A 17,410-nucleotide genomic window follows, 5' to 3' on the forward strand; every position below is an offset into this window, starting at 1 on the left:
AAATTCCAAAATAGCTTAATGTCTATTGGTGCCAATTAATTGGCTGTTGCACAAGCGACTTTTATCCAATATGGTCTGAGGACGGCCCGGCGAGGCCACATGTGACCTTTTTTTTGGGGGGGTCTAAACTTAGTGACACGTAAACAGCGATGGACGTCCAGCACAATAGCCTCTTAGTGAAAAGACACACACAGTCCATGTGTCATTGCCCACACGGTTCATTTGTCCATTAGCGGGGATAAAAAGGTGAAGCCTAATCAGGTTTGGTGCGGGGCCCCTCTTGTTTATCCATTACTGGCAGTTGTGCTTTATGGGTCCCACTCAGAGGGCTTCTGCCGTGAAAGGGTTCGAGTGAAGCCACGCGGTTCCCCATCAAGCGCGCTAAATGTGCGGTGGGAACAGGCTGCAGCAGATCGGAGATAACGCAATAACCGGCGTGAAGGAGCACATCAAGGAGCGTCGCAGTCACGCAGGACTCGTTCCGGCCCGCCGTACGGTCGGTGCGACCGCCGCGCCGTGTCCAACCACAGAGTCTCAGCAGATCGACGCCGATGACCTGCCAGACGCTTTTAAACGCAAACCGATTTCAGCGATCGCTTTGTTGTTTTCCTCCCGCCTGTGAGTCAGACCGGATAAAGGCAAGACTGTGCCCCGAGGGAACACGGGGTGGGAAGAAAGAATCTAATCAGCTAATTTTTACATTTTTTTTATTTTTTTTTGTCGGCGAGAGCAGTTGTTACTTTTGAAGTCATTTCACGCACATCATCGGCATAGTTGTGTTTTGTTTCCGCTAATCAACGTGATTTATTATCCTGTCTGGAGGGTGCCAAGTATGCGTGTGTGCGTGTGCGCTTCTATGTTTACGTGCGTGTACGTTATTTGATGAGTATCAGTGTTTAATGCTGTCTGAGTGGTGTGTAATGCCGCTGTCACCACTGTGTAGAGAGACGCAGTGCTGCTGCTGCTGGGAGCCGACACGGTGAAGCGTGCGTGTGTGTGTGTGTGTGTGTGTGTGCGAACGTGTTTGTGTTTGGGCGGGGAAGGGGTTGGGTGGAGGGGGGCCTGTCGCGGAGGATCAGCGACGCAAGTGGGTGGCCGCGGAGGTGAAAAGGTCGCCGCGGAGCGCCGGATTCACCCCGGGGGGCCGCTAGCGGTGTGTCCGTTTGTCTCAATCAACAGCGAAGGACACGCACGCACGCGCACGCACGCACGCGCACGCACACACACACGCACACACACACACACACGCACACACACACACACACACACACACACACACACACACACACGGTATCTTTCCACTCCCATTTCAAGCTTTCAGCATCTTTCTGCTTCCCCTCTCGACCGCCCCTTCCTTAGTCTCCAACTTCCTCCGCTGTCCCCCCCCCCTCCACCCCACCCACCCGGCTGAGTGGCTCTGGTGGTCTTAGATCAGTGTGTCCGTGATGCCCTTCTCGCTCGACTGACAGACGATCCAGCCTGCCCTTTCGCACCGCAGCCGCGCCGGCTGCAGATCAATACCCGAGCTGTCAGCATTCGCACAAACATGAGCACATTGCTCGCTCGCCCGCCGTGCACGCACACACGCACACACACACACACACACACAGGACGCGTTCACGTGCAGAGGCCTGGCATCAAAGCCCGAGCTGAGCCGGGTGGCATTTGCTGGAACAAGACCTGGATGTGAGCGACACAGCGGGGGGCGCTGGGTTGGAGGGGGATGAGGCGGGGTGAGCCGGGGGGGGGGAGGATTCCTGGAATAATTCCCAGACTGGAGCAGCAGCGGCAGCGGCGTGACTGGAGGATGACGGAGGAAAAGGAATTTCTGTTGGCAAATTCCTCTGGCTCTGCCCCGACCAAGTGGCTGAGTGAGTGAACAAAGCAACAGGTTGAAGAAACAATCGCCGGCTCCAAGCGCCTGTCAGACGCCCGTCTGCGTGCGCTTGTTTGCACGTGTGTGTGTGGGGGGTGGGGGGGGGCGGACTGAGTGTTTCACCTTTGTGGGACAGTGTGTGTGTGGTCGTTTGTAAGTGACGGCTTGACCTCGCCCCCCAGATCAACCGCCGCTTCCTGCTTTCGTCGTGACTGACTCGAAAACTAAAGAAAATTCAATTATTCTGCACGCACTTCATGCTCCTACAGACAGAGTCAGGAACAGAGTCTGTTAAGTAGAATTGCATTATTCCCCCCCCCCCCCAAAATTGCTTTCATGATAATCAAATTTGCGTCTTGCCCTGAAACATCACGGTCCCTCCTTTGGAGCAACACGACATGGAAAAGTCAGATGTTTTTTTTTTTGTTCCCCCTTCTGAGAATCACACGAAGGGACATCAATTACACATGGCAGCAGCTGACAGTTTGCCAGCGAGGGGCAACACGTGCTCTTTGCACGACAGGTTACGGCACACCAAATCTGTGGCCCAGCGTCCCAGAGCTGTTGAGAATTTTAGCCGGGGGCTGCTAACACGCACCGCTACCCTGCCGAACTGAAGAATTGATCGCTGTGTTCCCGTTGATCACTCTATCGATCTGTCGTGCAAAGGAAAAAAAACACAGGGATTTGAAGTGGTCCAAAAGATTGGAGGTCTGTGACCCAACCAGGCAAGTTCGAGCGCGCTAGCTGGCGCTAAACATGTTCTTTGAATGATGGGATTCAATAAAACAGGCAAGGATGATGATAAATTGCACCGTGATCTCAGTTTAGTTTTATTTCGACAGGCCCCGACAATGCACGCAAAATTTTCACTTGTCAAGCCTTTATAGACTCACCGGCCACTTTATTAGGTGCCTGGTGCTGGCCAGGTGCAGCTAATGAAGTCGCTGGTGAGTCTGTATGGTTGTTGACGTGTCATTTCAAAACAAATTGCTTTGACTGATGCTTTGATATGTGACTTATGAGCTTGATAAATTCCTTTTAGGGCTTCCAAAATCTCTAGAGTGCCTCTTGGCCTTTTCAAATCTTGGTTTTCAAAACAGCAAAACAGTTATTTCTATCAAAGTGAATTTTGACCTTCAGCAACACCTTTTAATAAATATGGAGAATGACTTAATTAAAAAGGAAGACACGCGACATACGATGTGGTTTCGTGTGGGGTAATAAAGACCATCCAAGCAATAACCCGCGACTCGCTCACGCAGGGTTCACCTGGTTTCATTTTCAGAGTGCAATATGCGAGGATTCATTAGAAGTCATCCTCTTGCCTGATTCCTCACATCAGGCTCCACTTGGACCAGAACGAGGACGACAATAATAATAATAATAATAACAATGATTGTGAAATTGCGGAAGCGACGCAGGAAGAAATGAGACGCCTCCCTCTACGGATGCGCCCTCGCACACTTATTGTTCGTCGGCTGCGGTGGCGTTTGTAATTTGTCAGCCGCAACCTGAAGCAAACGTCCCATATTTATGGTCTTTAAGGACCGCAAATTAGCATATCGCATTTTGATGAGACGAGCTCGTTCTTTCGCGCCTACACGTGAGCGCTTGGGAGAGAGAGAGAGAGAGAAAAAAAAACAGCTGCACAGTGGTGATGCGCATGTCAATATCTTTATCTATATATCGATCGACAATGAGAGTAAAATATCGTGTTGATAATTTTAAGAAAATATCGAGATTTATTCTTGACCACAGGCGTGGAGAATTACTTCCGACTACTGTAACGCACACAGCAGAGAAATAGCGGCGGCCGCAAAGTCAGAGTAATTAAAATAGAGTACTGTTTGGTCCTACTTTATGCCAGTTGATAAAAACAGTGCACGGTGGGATTTTTTTTTTGTGCCGATGAACGATGGTTCACGCTATTTTGGGCAAACGTGAGCGGACCGGTCATTATTTGCCTTTGAACGTGCATAATTCTGGTGTTTGTGAGCACCGTTCAGAGTTCGGAGTGTGCCAGATGTCCAGAGCCTTCCAGGCGAAACCCCGGCTAAAACACACGGAAACAGGCTTAAATATTTAGCGTGAAACCACCCAATCTGGCAACCGCAAGCTATCATGCACAATTTCTTTGACTGTTTTTCATTTGTCGTAATAAATATATTAACGGCCACGTGTGTCTTGTGATATTTTTTTTTTACTTTTTATATTTTTAGGAAAAATTACTAACCAAAGAGTGCAGAGAGAGACCGCTGCGGGCCCCTCGGACCCACGTTCGCCTTTCGCCAAATACACAACATGTCTTTCTGTGCAACAGCTCGCAACCGTTGTTTCCATAACACAGCCAGTGTGTGAAATGACCTGCACAAATAAGCAGTGTCCAACGAGGGAGGTGTGCGTGGTTTGGGACGGGGTGGAAGGATTGGCTCTGCTGCGGCTCCATTATGTATGGCGTCACCGCTGCCTGCTACATAAATAAAAATGAGTGATGTATAAATAATGCAAGCACAGATTTGACACCCCGTGAATAACACCGACACCAACCACCCTGCTCAATTTTATCTCCCCGCCCCTCCTCCACCTGCTCCTCCACCCCACCCTCTTTCTCCAGCAGTTGGTAATTTATTGTCTCCCTCTTCTGCAGCGGAGTCAATCAATAGCCAATTAAATATGGACACCGGGGGGTCTCCAGGGGCCAGCGGTGCATGTGGTGCAGTTTGGCCCAGGAAATAAATATGTAAATAGCTTGTTGGCAAAATAGCACCGGTTGGTAGCTTCATCACCAGCACGCAGGCACCACATTCCCCAGGTGGGTCAACCTCCCTGCACGGTGGTCAAAGGTCGGCCAGGGTTGCCCCGAAGGAGCCCATGCCTCAGGCTTGGAGCCTTGTGGGAGATAAAGTGTGTATACGTGTGTGTGTGTGTGTGTGTGTGTGTGTGTGCGTCCTTCTCTCCCGATATAACTGATTAATCTGACACTGGAGCTGCGCTCACGCTGTACATCTTATTTATGGTTAGCCACAGCGCCGAGGCCGGCGGTGGCTCAAGTGGAAAACATGAATCATCTCACTAATACAATAATCTGCAGGGAAAAACCTGGATGCCGATGCAACCCGATGCAAACTTGGTGCCACGTGCCCCTGTGAACCACCCGAACCCTCACCGGGACATTTTGGGATCTCATGGTTGAGTTGCAACCTGGTTGCAACTTCTCTAAACTCAAATTCATGAATTTTGTTTGAGCCCGCAGGGGCAATTTGTGAAGCGTAATAGGGGATAAAATGCACTATTGCAAAACTACATTCTACAATATACATACACTACCAGTGAAAAGTTGGGACAGACCTTATCGTGCAATTTTTTTTTTTTTAATCTTTACATCTTTCTACAAATATCCAAATATATATATAAAAATGCAATACACAAAAAATACATTTAACATGCATTTTGCACTGTTATTACTAACACACATCTCCAGTGTACACATCCCCTCTGCTGCCGTTTGGATTTTCCGGGTTCGCAGAACACTTTCTTCAAGCCAAATGGATCAGGCTTATAAGCTGCCTTCCATTTTTTTTTCTCTCAGCACACTTCAGCGCAGCTCCCTTACTGTGTGGCCCACTAATCTGGAGCAGAGCAGTACTGTCAGGAATCAGGCACGCACAGCCGCTTTGTGCACAGCAGGAAGTCAAACTTTATTTTAACCTCCTCCTCTTTATGTTACGCAATTTCTTTTTTCCCCCCCTTTTCACTGCTGAATTGCAAGCGGATAATTAAAGCCGTAAAGACGACAGTTTGTACTATCGCACGCGAACCGCAAAACACAGCACGGAGTTGATGCCTGATGAGCAAAGCCGAGAGCGTGAGGCCACTTCTGCTCTGTCGCCGGCGTAGCTTTTATTTTATTCAATGTGTGAAGTGTCCATCATCGCACAACGATAAGCTGGAACATTCTGAGTGCATGGGCAGTGAGCTACATTTCAGCACACTTCTTTGTGAAAACGCACTTTGCATACCCATGTGCAAAAAAAACAAATATTCTGGACCACCTCTTTCTTTCAGAGCGTTCACGAATTCTGTTTTCCTCTCCTCCAAGGAAGACGCCCAAACACTGAGAGTTGTCACACAGGTGCCGAAAATCAGCTTTGAATATTTCTCAAAAAGAAATTAAATGTCCGACCGCCCTCCTGGCATATTGGATAAGAGTGACATTGAAACACATCTGAACCAGAGATTCGACTTGCACTTTTAGACAGAGGGAAGTAGGGCAGCACGATTAATCGTATTAAGATGGGAATCTCGAGTCACACTGATAAGCGATCTCATTTCTTAATGAGGATAACCGTGCCGCATTTTCACTTGGGACAACATTTGTGTGGAAAGTGGCGCTCCGACTTTCTTCTTCAACAACAAAGCAACAACGTACCACATGATGCGGAACGGCAGAAGCCAGCAGGGAGGGGAAAAAAACGCCACAGCGTGTGAAATGCACCTGTGCTTTGTCGAATGTCCCTGTCGCTGTTTTAAATAAACCCTTTTTCAGAGACGACATTGAAAGTCCAAATAACATAACATGCAAAGAACAGCTGCGCTTCCATTAAAGTTTTCTCGCAAAATAAAAGCGATATTTCTTAAAATTTCGTCAAAGTACAATTGCGATTTGCAGTCGTTTCCATTGAATGGTGTCTCGAACCCCTGAGAATTACGAGCATTACGTTTGCTTTTGTTTGTTTACGTTTATTTGCAAGAATATGCAAGAATTCTTTGTCAAGAATGATTGTTTTATTTTTCTCTTTGATTACATGGAAAAATGATTATTATTATTGTTCATTCTCCTCCTCCGTCCAACGCACCATTTTCACTTGAAGTGAACTGGTCACGTGACCCCCTACGTCACGTCCGGTGACGCGTAAATGCACAAAAACTGTTTCCATTACACCTTTGCTATATACCTCCACATTGATACATACATTTAAGTGCTTCCATTACCATTTTTTTATTGCGATATTCGTGTTTTTGCGCAATTCTAGGGGTAATTGAAACGCAGCTAGTGTCTTGCCTCAGTAGCAGCACCGCTGCAAAGACAACTACAGTCTTGTATCAAGCACCATTACATTTTGTTACATTTCTATTTGTATCACAAAAATGTGCCATGAATATGTAAATATAGTAAAAAAAAAGAAAATAAAAAAAAGAAAGAAATTGTGACAGAATCGGGATCTCAATTCTAAGCCAAAAAAAAAAATTGTGACTGTCATTTTATTCTGTGAAACCAACACACAAGACCGAACAAGCAACAAGACTGTCTCTGAATTAATGAATTTGTCATGAATGACTGAGCTTCCTGCACTTCACGTCATAACTTATGGATTAGAGGATTTGGGTGTTTTTTCGGCAATGCGTTGGAACACAACATCATCTCTGCAGGTGTGTGAATGTCAGCATGTGGTTTGTTTCTCTTTGCGTCCCAGTGATGGACGGGCGACTTGTCCAGGCTGTGGCCCCGCCCTCCACCCCTCCCGCTTCACCCTGAGACAGCTGGGACAGGACCCAGCACCCTCATAACCCTGAATGAAGGGTAGGCAGTGATAGAAAGTTGATTGCAATGTAATTGTGATAAATAATCTTTCACTACCAAGGCTTTTGCCACACTATTTACGGCTGCAATAAAATGCAGGTTTGCCACCAGAAGACTGCGCTGCAACCACGGCTGATTCATTGGTGGATCGGCTTGCGTCATTTTGAAGGCGGTTTGATTTTGTAGCTGAACTATGAGCAGTACAGACGAAAAGCACAAGGCAATATTTTGAATTTTCTCTCCAAGCAGCTCATTTAAACTACTCAATACATGAGTCATCCTCTTCCTTTGACAATATATATATATATATATATCCTCCCCACCTCCCCACCCCCTCTCCCCCGCTGCTCACAATCTCCTCTCAATTTCCACAGTGAGAAGGAGTCAAACCGGATGTGGACGGATTCTCAGATGTGAGTTAAAAAAAAAAACAAAAACAAGAAGGAGAAAGGCGATTAAAACGGGAGCTATTCAGCGTCATCAAAGTGCCACTGTAAACAGTGCACGCGTGCGTCTGCAGACAGCATGGCAAATGTTTGCTGTTCAGCTTGTCCTCATCGTCGCTGCGCGTCTTAAATAAGGCGCTTGACTGGTGTGTAAATGAGAACCCTTCGATAATGACGAGCCTCCGTTGACGCTCGCAATCATGCGGAATTTGCATGATCTAACCGCCTCATTTGGCAATCGACGGACGAGGCCAATTTATCGACGAAGGGTGTTTGATGCGGCGTGAAAGGCTGCTTGTAAACTGTGGCCACAATCGCAAGCACAAATCAATAAAGGTGCGGAGCAATGAACGGCTCATCGATCCTTTTAAGTGGGAAAAGACTATCTGCTGAATTAAAGCTGCTTTGGACCGTTAAAGTGGAAAACGGAGCTTGTGGCCACTTGGCTCCTGGGACCAGGTGGAAGTAGGAACTTCATTTAAAATGTTAATGGAAGCTCCGACACGGTATTTATCTGGTCACACTCTTTCAGAATAAGCAGAAGAATACTGATGCAGCGGTCAGGGCAGCCAAGCGTAAATTGTGGCACAGATGACTGATTTATTGCAACGACGCCCTTCTGATCGCCTCCGCTGTCGACGGCGAGCTTTTAGGGAGCGGCGACATCTCCCAAAAAACTCCAACACGTTGAGTCACTCACATCTGCCGGCACTGACGTGACTTGGCCGGACTTCTTGTATCTGTCTGGACATAATAATCGCGAGTCCAGATCGCTACACGGATTATGAACCGTCTGGATCTCTCGCGGAACTCACGCGGATCACACGGGGTCCTTTTGAGTGACGGGAGTCGCTGCTATTTCTGGCCAGGGAAATCGTGTGAAGTCCACTCCGGCTCGCCCACACTGTGCGGAGTGCATTTCTGTGCTCTGTAGGACTTGACTGGATGACGCTTTCTACACATGCAGGCGCCGGTTGGACTTGTCGTTTTTTTCACTGGCTGAAACACGCGGCGCACTGGTTCCTCCGAGGTGAGAACTTGTGTTTCGCGGATGATGAAACGTGCGCCCCATGACTGTGTCACTCTCGACCCCCAGCTAATTACGTTTGAAGTCAAGCGCAACATTGCGACATCCGAGCAAATAGAATAACTCAAACCAAATCAAAACCGGGCAGGCATTGACGGCGCCGGCTCGCACAAACACGCCGCCGGTTCACCAACTCCCCTTCCTCCATGGCAACTCCTGAGACCCCCCCCCCCCACCCCACCCCCGACTTCCCTCTAGCTTCAACGATCATCTCTGCATTTTAACTCTGGATGTCTTCCACCTTCTTCTCCTCCCGTATGTCTCCGTCTGGCTACGCTTGCAACAACCCACAGCGCATTTGCATCCTCTCACCAGCTCAAGGCACCAAAGAGGCACGGAGGGTCTAAACGTCGGGGATAATTGAATTTCAAAATGGATTTGCAATTGACTATTTAAATGCTGTGTTTAAAATTGGATCTTCAAAATTGATTTCCTAATGAAAGTATTCATTAAGGGATACATAAATGCAATTCAAAAGGAACGCATTCATCTACCATTTCCAATTGTAAATCCTTTTAAGAACTCTTCTATTTCTTAATGAATTAATTCACTTTTTTTCACTTTCTACTGCGCAATTACTTTTTCATCAAGCTTCATTTTAATTGCTGTGGCCCGTCTGGTTCGACATACTTCAGGTGTGTCCCTGCAATGAAGCTTGTCTCTCTTTCAGTGAGGTAAGTAGCTTTGGCGGCTACCGCCAGGCAGATTGAGTGGGATATGTTGCAATGAGTTTATGCCGGTCTTGGTGAATCACACAACTGTTGTTTCGATTTGTACCTTCGCCAGTTGTGGGATTGGGGTTAACACAGACTTCGGCTTCCGTGCAGAGTGCCGTGTTGGGTTCATGAGTCGGAATCAGACCATTGCTTCCCTGTTGGCTACACATGGACTTTTAAAATCTGCGTCTTCAAGTCCTCTGCTGTCCGATATACGATGTGTCTTCACCTGCCAACGCCCAGCAGACACTCACCTTACATCCCACTGCACTGTTTGAGACGGTGGACACTTATAGCAAAACTAGGCGCTACCAACAATGTGAAACAACACATTTAGTTCTGGCCTGCCTGCCATTTTTGTTAACTGCTGCAGGAGCGGCAGGGATGCACTGCCAGTTTTATTAATTCCGCATTTTATCGTTTGGTTTCCCTTCCGGGCAACAGTGACGACTTGAAGATGGGGCCTAATTTACGCTGCCCCTCCACTGGGCACGACATGCTTTGCTTGTGCAACAGCACGAAAAAGTTAAAATGTACAAGCAGGCACAAGAAGCCCCACGCCTCGCTGCACTGTAAAGGCGGCGCGCAGGATGCTGAGGCTTCTGGGTATGGCACACATTCACTGCGGGGGTGACGGTGTGATGTGCGGCGCACAGAAAAACCTTGACCTCTTCAGTCCAAACCCCCCCATGAATAATCTCCTGCAGCGGAACTTTACACCTCGACACGGGGGCCTCTTCACCACTCATCCCCCCTTCACATGAATAGCATTACAGAGCCGCTCGCTCGCTCGCTCACTCGTCTCTACGTCCCTGTCTCTCTCTCTCTCTCTCTCTCTCTCTCTCTCTCTCCCGCTCTCGCTCCGCATTCCTCCCACCTCTGCCTCTGCCACCGCAGGCGCCGTGGAAACGCCTGTCGGTCCAACGCCGCTTTGATCTGCAGGCGCAGGTTATCTCTTACCCAGCTACTTTTAGGTAACCTCTTTACGTTCGCCTCCGTTTGAAGACCAGCAGCAATGCAGCAGGGAGCCGTGGATGATTATCACTGGCGCACCGAGACTCTGAAGGCACTTCAGCTTCGCATTTAGGAGAAAAAAAGGTCTTTCAATCTTAAAATGCTATGCAATTTAAATTTCATTGTAGCTCAAATTGCTTTAAAGTTTTTGTACTCAGATTTAAGCATCAGTTTCTTTCACCCAATGTGGTTACCAGATATTTTTCCCTCTAGGGGGCACTTACTTTGATGCGCGTCCATATTCAATGCTAGCTGCACATGAGCAGCAAATTCAAACTTGTTTCTTGGTGTAAGCCACAGCGAACCAAAGTCTGCAAATCTTGTCATCGCACCATGTACGGAAGAGGATTAGGGCCACAAGAAGAGAAAAAAAATTAAGATAGAATATTTTTCCCCCAAGTTTCCGATTCGAGAATAAAGTTGAAATTTCAAGATTAAAGTCAAAATTTTGAGAATAAAGTTGATGTGGACTTCTGAATTTCTACTTTACTCACAAAATTTCTTTCTTTTTTTTTAAGATCAACTTTAATCACAGAATTTCGACTTTATTCATACATTTTCATTCATTCAAGTTTCGTCTTTTTTACATAGACTTTTTTCCACGAGATTTTGACTTTATTCAGGAAATTTCAACTTAAAACTCAAAATGAAAACTTTAATAAAAATCTCTGTATTTTTTTTTTTCTTCCTGTGGCCCTAATCCTCTTTCGTAAGGGTCAGCCCGGGAGTTAACTGGTTAATGTCCATCATTTTCTGTAGATTAAGATGCTTTTCTTTTTTTCTGAAGAGAATGGTTCAAGTACATTCAAATACCTTGAACACACTGCTTGTTCCTTTTTTTAAAAAACGTGGGTGGGTTGTTGCACAACTTTGCTGTGTATTGAAAAGCAGGACAAGAAAGATAATTACTTAAAAAAAATGAGTGCAAAACAAGGAAAACAATGGCACAAAAAAAAACCCCTCATATAATACATATAATACTCATAATAAAAACACATACACCTGACAAATGATTTCAACGATATTCCAACAATGAGTTGTATTTTAATATTCAATCCTAAAATCCGTTCCAGCAGGCCTAAAAGATTAACCACTCGGGAAAGTTTCTGTCCTAATGAACGTGCTGTAGAGAGCGACCAAAGGGATAACAATGTGGTCTAAGTATTGGAAGCATGAATTAATGCAAGAGGTGCTTTCTTTGACAGAAAAATAAACAGAGAACATAGAGCAATGTGCTGGAGATGTTCCCGGATGAATAATGTCAAATCCCCAAGGGTAATCACAGGCACATACTTTCATTTTTTTTTTCTCGCACAATGTTAACAGATTGTTAGAGCAGATGGAGGAGAGGTGGGATAGAATAAAAGTGAGGATCTTACCTATTTTCAGAGAATGACAGGTGGGATGAGGCTGTCTGCAGCTCACTCAGGGTCAAAACCTGCAAATGAAATCCCGGAATGTTAAAAACCTTGTCTACTTTTCTCTTTCTGCATCATTTATGAGACAATCCAACCAATGAACATTCTCCTTCCAGGCAGTATTCTGAAATATTTTTAATAAACAAAAAAAACAAAAAAAAATGAATATCAAAGCTTGCTGCTAGAAAGCCTAAAATCCGAGTTGATTGTCTGAAGAGCTTAACCTCCACGGCTTGGTGCGTTCACCAAGCGCAAGTTTTTACGGAATATGAGTTGCAGCTACTTCTCGGAATTGACAATTAGGACATAGAGGCAAACTTTTTTTTTAACACTGTATATGTTGAGTGCTATAGACTGTCAAAAAAATCTCTTAGGGCTGCAGACAAAAGCGTGCCAAACACCAAAGTGTGGTGCCAGGTCTTAAACGTGAGCGATGCTTCTCTGAGTGCACCTTAACACGGGAGCAGCAGGAGGTGTTGGCCGGCTGATTTAGCGCCTCCATCCAATACAAGAGAGGTCACTTTTCACCACAGAGGATGACGTATGAGGGCAGAGACCGTCTGCTTACATTACCACCACACCATGAAGGTACGGCGGGTAAAGATTCCCTCCACCTGCCGTAAAAGACTCCAAGGACGCCCGCCAGTGTACACAGAGCTACTTCCAAAGGGAGCAATGAAAGCTCATCCAGTGCATCTATTGGAAGGTTCGTCTTCCCGAGATCTGAGAAGGGCAGAGATGCACGCTTTTGAGTGCACGAGTCGAAAGGCTGCTGTACTTCCAGGAAGGGTGTCTTCCAAACTGCCTCGGCAGCGATCGATAAGTGAATGAACTGCAATCTAAAGCCGAACTGTCAGCGCTTTGTCTTTTCTGGCTTTTCAAAAGCTTTTTTTTTTTTTGTCTTTATCACAAACTCTTTCCTCTTAAAGGTTTTAAAGCGATGATTAAATTATACATACAGTAATAACCTGCAGCCAGAAGTACGAGGCACCATCAATTTGACTCAACCAAACTACACAACACGCTGCAATAAACCCTTCAAGTATCTGCCCTCGTTCCTTCCACTAGGGTTGAATCGTTGGGACACCAGATAGAAGTTTTTCTAAATCTTCCAAATATTTTTTTTATTTTTTTGCCAGTGGAGCCAGTTGTGAGCAGTTTAGGGCTTCCTGTTGTAGCAACACTGGACGTACTCACAGAGGGTTTTAACTCAATTCTTGTCCAAACCATTTGGAAGTAAAGAGGACTAAAGTTTCCACTGAGGAAAGTTTTGTCCGTTCTTATTTTAACGTGGAAATTCCATCCAATATTGATAAAACTGTTTTCTCCGCTCAAATCTTTACCCAAGGCTGCAGCCACTTTTAAAGGTGGTTAGCTGTCACTTCCTGTTTTGGTCTCAGCCAAATTAGTTCTGTCCTATTTACATTTTAATAGTTTCCAACTTGATGACACATTAGAAATGTTCTTCTCAAGATGTGAAGTGGATCAAATCTGTCCATTCTCTGTCGAAAAACTGTTGGTGGCGCCACAGATGACAGAACAAATCAGCCTCAGATGGTATATTCCACTCCTTGTCAAGCTCTAATGATGCTGAGTGCTGAAAGACTTGAGCCAGGCACAACACTGGAGGGGTGCAGGGAGAGGGTACGGCGAGAAGAGAGTGAGTACGAATGCTTGGCCAGTGGATCATTAGGAGACGGAGCAATCACTCGACGATGAGGGGAGAGACTGGGGCTGATCAATACGCTGGAAACGTGTTAGCAGCCGGTGAGACTTTCAAACAGCAACACAACTAGGGAGTGACGCAGCGAAGTCCAACCCGTGTGTGTTCTTCTCATTAGCAGACAGAAATTAATTAGGGCTGCAATGGCTCACTGTGAAGCAGAGACACGGACGTAATTACGCAGCAACTTTACAAGCTTGCTTCCTTCCTGTCCCTGGAGGGACTGGAAAAGGGGGCAATGGCCAACTCTTAACGCGAGGAAGGAGGGAAGGAGACAGCTGCAAGCGTTCATATGGGATCAAGCACTGAGGAGTGAGACACCCCGAGGAGATACACGGTGGTTTGTCGGCTCCGCGGTACAATACGAGGCGTATGGTCCGACACTCTGAACGGACCGCAACTCGGTTTGAGTTCAATCCAAATTGCTCCCTGTGATTTAGACTCGCCATCTGCGGCGCTTCGCCCCACGTGTGTCTGCACGCGGAATGTGGAGCATCTGTGCACAATTGCATCTGCTCAGATACTCAGCGGTGTAGTGGGAGAGTGTCCGTCCTGAGACTTGTAGGTTGGGGGTTCGATCCCCGCCCGGGTCATACCAAAACGGTACCCATTGCCTCCCTGCTTGGCTCTCAGTATTCGGGGTTGGAATTGAGGGTTAGATCACCCAATGATTCCCAGGCGCGGCACCGCTGCTGTCCAGCGCTTTCACCCAGGGGATGATGGGTCAAATGCGGAGAACAAATTTTGCATCCTGAAGGGACGTGACAATCACTGGGACTTAGATGTGCGCAGGGATTACGATGGTATACAGTGAATTACCCGAGATTTCGTTTGGATGGTGGGCGTTGGCGCTCATCCTGGTCCCACGCCGTCGTACGAGAGACAAGAGCCGACCTTGACATTTCATCACTTGAGGTCGTTGCGGTGTCGAGGCTGAGTCGGAGTCGGAAATGGGGAGGCGGAGGGGGGGGGCTGCTTTTCACTCGAGGTACTTAAAGTGTCCGTTGTGGGAGGCTGGAGACACAATGTGGTCACGCAATGAGTGTTGGAGGACAAATATCCCAAAAAGAAAGCAGAGGCGCTGAAAGGCTGCCTGCTGTGCCGTGTCCCGTAAGGGGATACCGTCTATGTCATGGGAGCGAGAGCGGCCTTTTGCAGCTGTGGCCGGCCGCTGAGCTCACACAGCTGTGAACGAGCCGCCATCGGCCGAGCGCTGGCACAACATCGGCAAGTCAGCCGACAACAGCTGGCTCACCAGCAAACTTTCAGTAAAAAAAAAAAAGATGAAAAATGCTGCCCGGGTGTTAGACTTGTGCAAAACACCAAAAAAAAAAAAAAAACGCTGCAAATAAACGTTATTTATCGAAAGATGTACGGAGTCGTAAAAGCAGACGGAGCGAGGACGACACTTTGTTTGTTTGCTGCTTTGTTGTCTACTTGCCTAATTGCCGTGATTTCGATAATTCCTTTCAAATGGCTGCCAGAGGTCTGCTGATTGAAATAAGCTGGCCACAAGCTGTTTGGGCTATTTTGCCAGCTTTACTGCGCCTCCATGAATCATGTCATCATATGTTCAACGGCCTGTAAAGAGCAACAAAGCGCCGGCATTCTGTGGAGACGGCGTTTCACACGTTCCATCCCAATATGCTTTTCAAGTGCAAATGTATCCACAATCCTCCGTTTTCACTTCGTTTTATTTGATTCTAAGACGGGGGGGGAGAAGCAAATACCGGCGGAATTGGAATGGAGGAAATATTAAGGTATCACTTCTATGCCTCCAGAGCTGACAGGCCGTTGAGATCAATGCTTCACAGCCCTGATTGTGTGAATCGGTGTGTATCGGTGTGTTGAGGCTGTACTGCAGTTCCCAAACTGCTGACTCTGCTGTCTTAACACAGGCCAGAGGGGGAGCCAGAAGAACATCATCTATATAAATGACTTTTCGCCTTCCCCCATTTCCTCTCCCTCTGGTTGGAGGATGTTTCAGTTCCTCACTGTCGGATTGAATCAGTTTGAAAAGAAATAGATAAATTGGAATTGTTTGAAATCCAAACGGGGGAAGAAGGTTAATGAGACAAACAGGTTCTTATAATTTGAATTAGTCTGTAAGAATATTAGTTTTTCTGGTGAAAATCGTTCTATTCCGTTTCTATTCTTTTCAGATGTGTAAGCTCAAAGTAAAAAAAAAATGCTTTGATCAAAGAGTTGTGCTCTACAGTTGTGATTCTAAAAACACAACACACAACCACACCACAACCCCTTATTGCATCAGAAGCATGTGCTGCAACTAAATGAGAACTTACAGTAGCAGCAAAAAGCAATCAGGTGATTAGTCACATGCACCTGCATGTCACTTCTTGAAAAAAAAAAATATTTTCCCTTAGTTAAAAAAAAATACATGTTGAATTGAGTCCACACACAGACATGAAACATTTATTTTACATTGTACGCCAAGATTTATTTTTATGGATCTTTAATGCACTAGAAACTTTTTCACAGAAATAATTAAACTTTTCTGTTCCAACCTGTGTGTTTTACCTTTTTAACACTTTGAAATATTAAGACATTGGACCTTTGGAAAAAGTGTTAAAGGTACTCTAATTGGAACATTACATTTCGTCCTTGCCCTGCTCCGCGACCAGTCGTTTTATAGCTTCCCTCCAGGAGGTGCCGATTTCACCTTTCCTGCTGGCCAATTATATGGCGGAAGCGGGATGGCTGTGGGATGTTCTTTAAATATTTGATACCATCCTGAGAGAAACGATGTCTGCCCATAGCCAGGAGGGACACGTTGGACTTAAATATGCCATTTTGATTTGCAGTCATGGAAAATCTATATGTCATTATATGGCGCTCGGACAGTTTGGGATTACGTCACTTGCAGTTCCTATTCACTTTGGCTCTTATGACATTTGAAATTTGGAGTTCCATACGTATTCTATGGATTTCATATTATGTAGTAGACCACTCTCATGCATGGTATATAACCACTGGTTAATGAATCTTTTTCTTTTAGCTCTTGTTGGCGAAGTGCGTGGTTTCTGTTTCTCTAGAAAAGAAGAAATCGAAAGAACTCTCCGAGAAAGACCCCATCGCAAGAATGGATTTATGTCGCGGGTGTTGGAGGTTGGGGGTGGTGGGGGGTTTTGGGGGGTACAGTCCTCAAAATAATCGATTGGTGCTGCTCAGTGCCGACCTCGCTTGTCCCTTCATTCCCTTTTCACAGAGGCCAGTCATGGTTTTACCTCCCAAAAGGTGCACTGAGGCAGACTGCACAAGGCTGCTGTTATGAAATGTTAATAAATCTATAGATTCACTGAGCGGAAGCCTGTATTTCATACATTTTAAAATGACAGAAGAGTGGAAACATGATTGTAATTGAATAAATAATATTACATTTCATTAGGTGTTTAAATTACATTCAGAGAGAGACCTTTCAGATAGCAGTAGAATAGAGTAAAAAGACACAAAAAATAAGACATCCATTGAGAAAACATTGACAATGGACATAGATTTTAGAAAGTAATTAAAATCTGGTTACTTTTT

At 46.0% G+C, this 17,410-nt stretch overlaps 1 protein-coding gene across 2 annotated transcripts in view; it reads right to left on the minus strand.

The window, feature by feature from the left end:
• Nucleotides 1-17,410, minus strand: part of tspan9a (tetraspanin 9a) — a 171,547-nt gene that overhangs the window by 119,574 nt on the left and 34,563 nt on the right. For both annotated transcript variants that reach the window (XM_076042713.1, XM_076042715.1), the window contains exon 3: nucleotides 12,103-12,161. The gene's annotated coding sequence lies outside the window, so the exon portion shown is untranslated. The remainder of the gene's footprint in view (nucleotides 1-12,102; nucleotides 12,162-17,410) is intronic.

This window comes from Nelusetta ayraudi, unplaced genomic scaffold (assembly GCF_046127955.1).
Source record: "Nelusetta ayraudi isolate G7.1 ecotype Tasmania unplaced genomic scaffold, CSIRO-AGI_Nayr_v1 ptg000071l, whole genome shotgun sequence".
Lineage (NCBI taxonomy): Eukaryota > Metazoa > Chordata > Actinopteri > Tetraodontiformes > Monacanthidae > Nelusetta > Nelusetta ayraudi.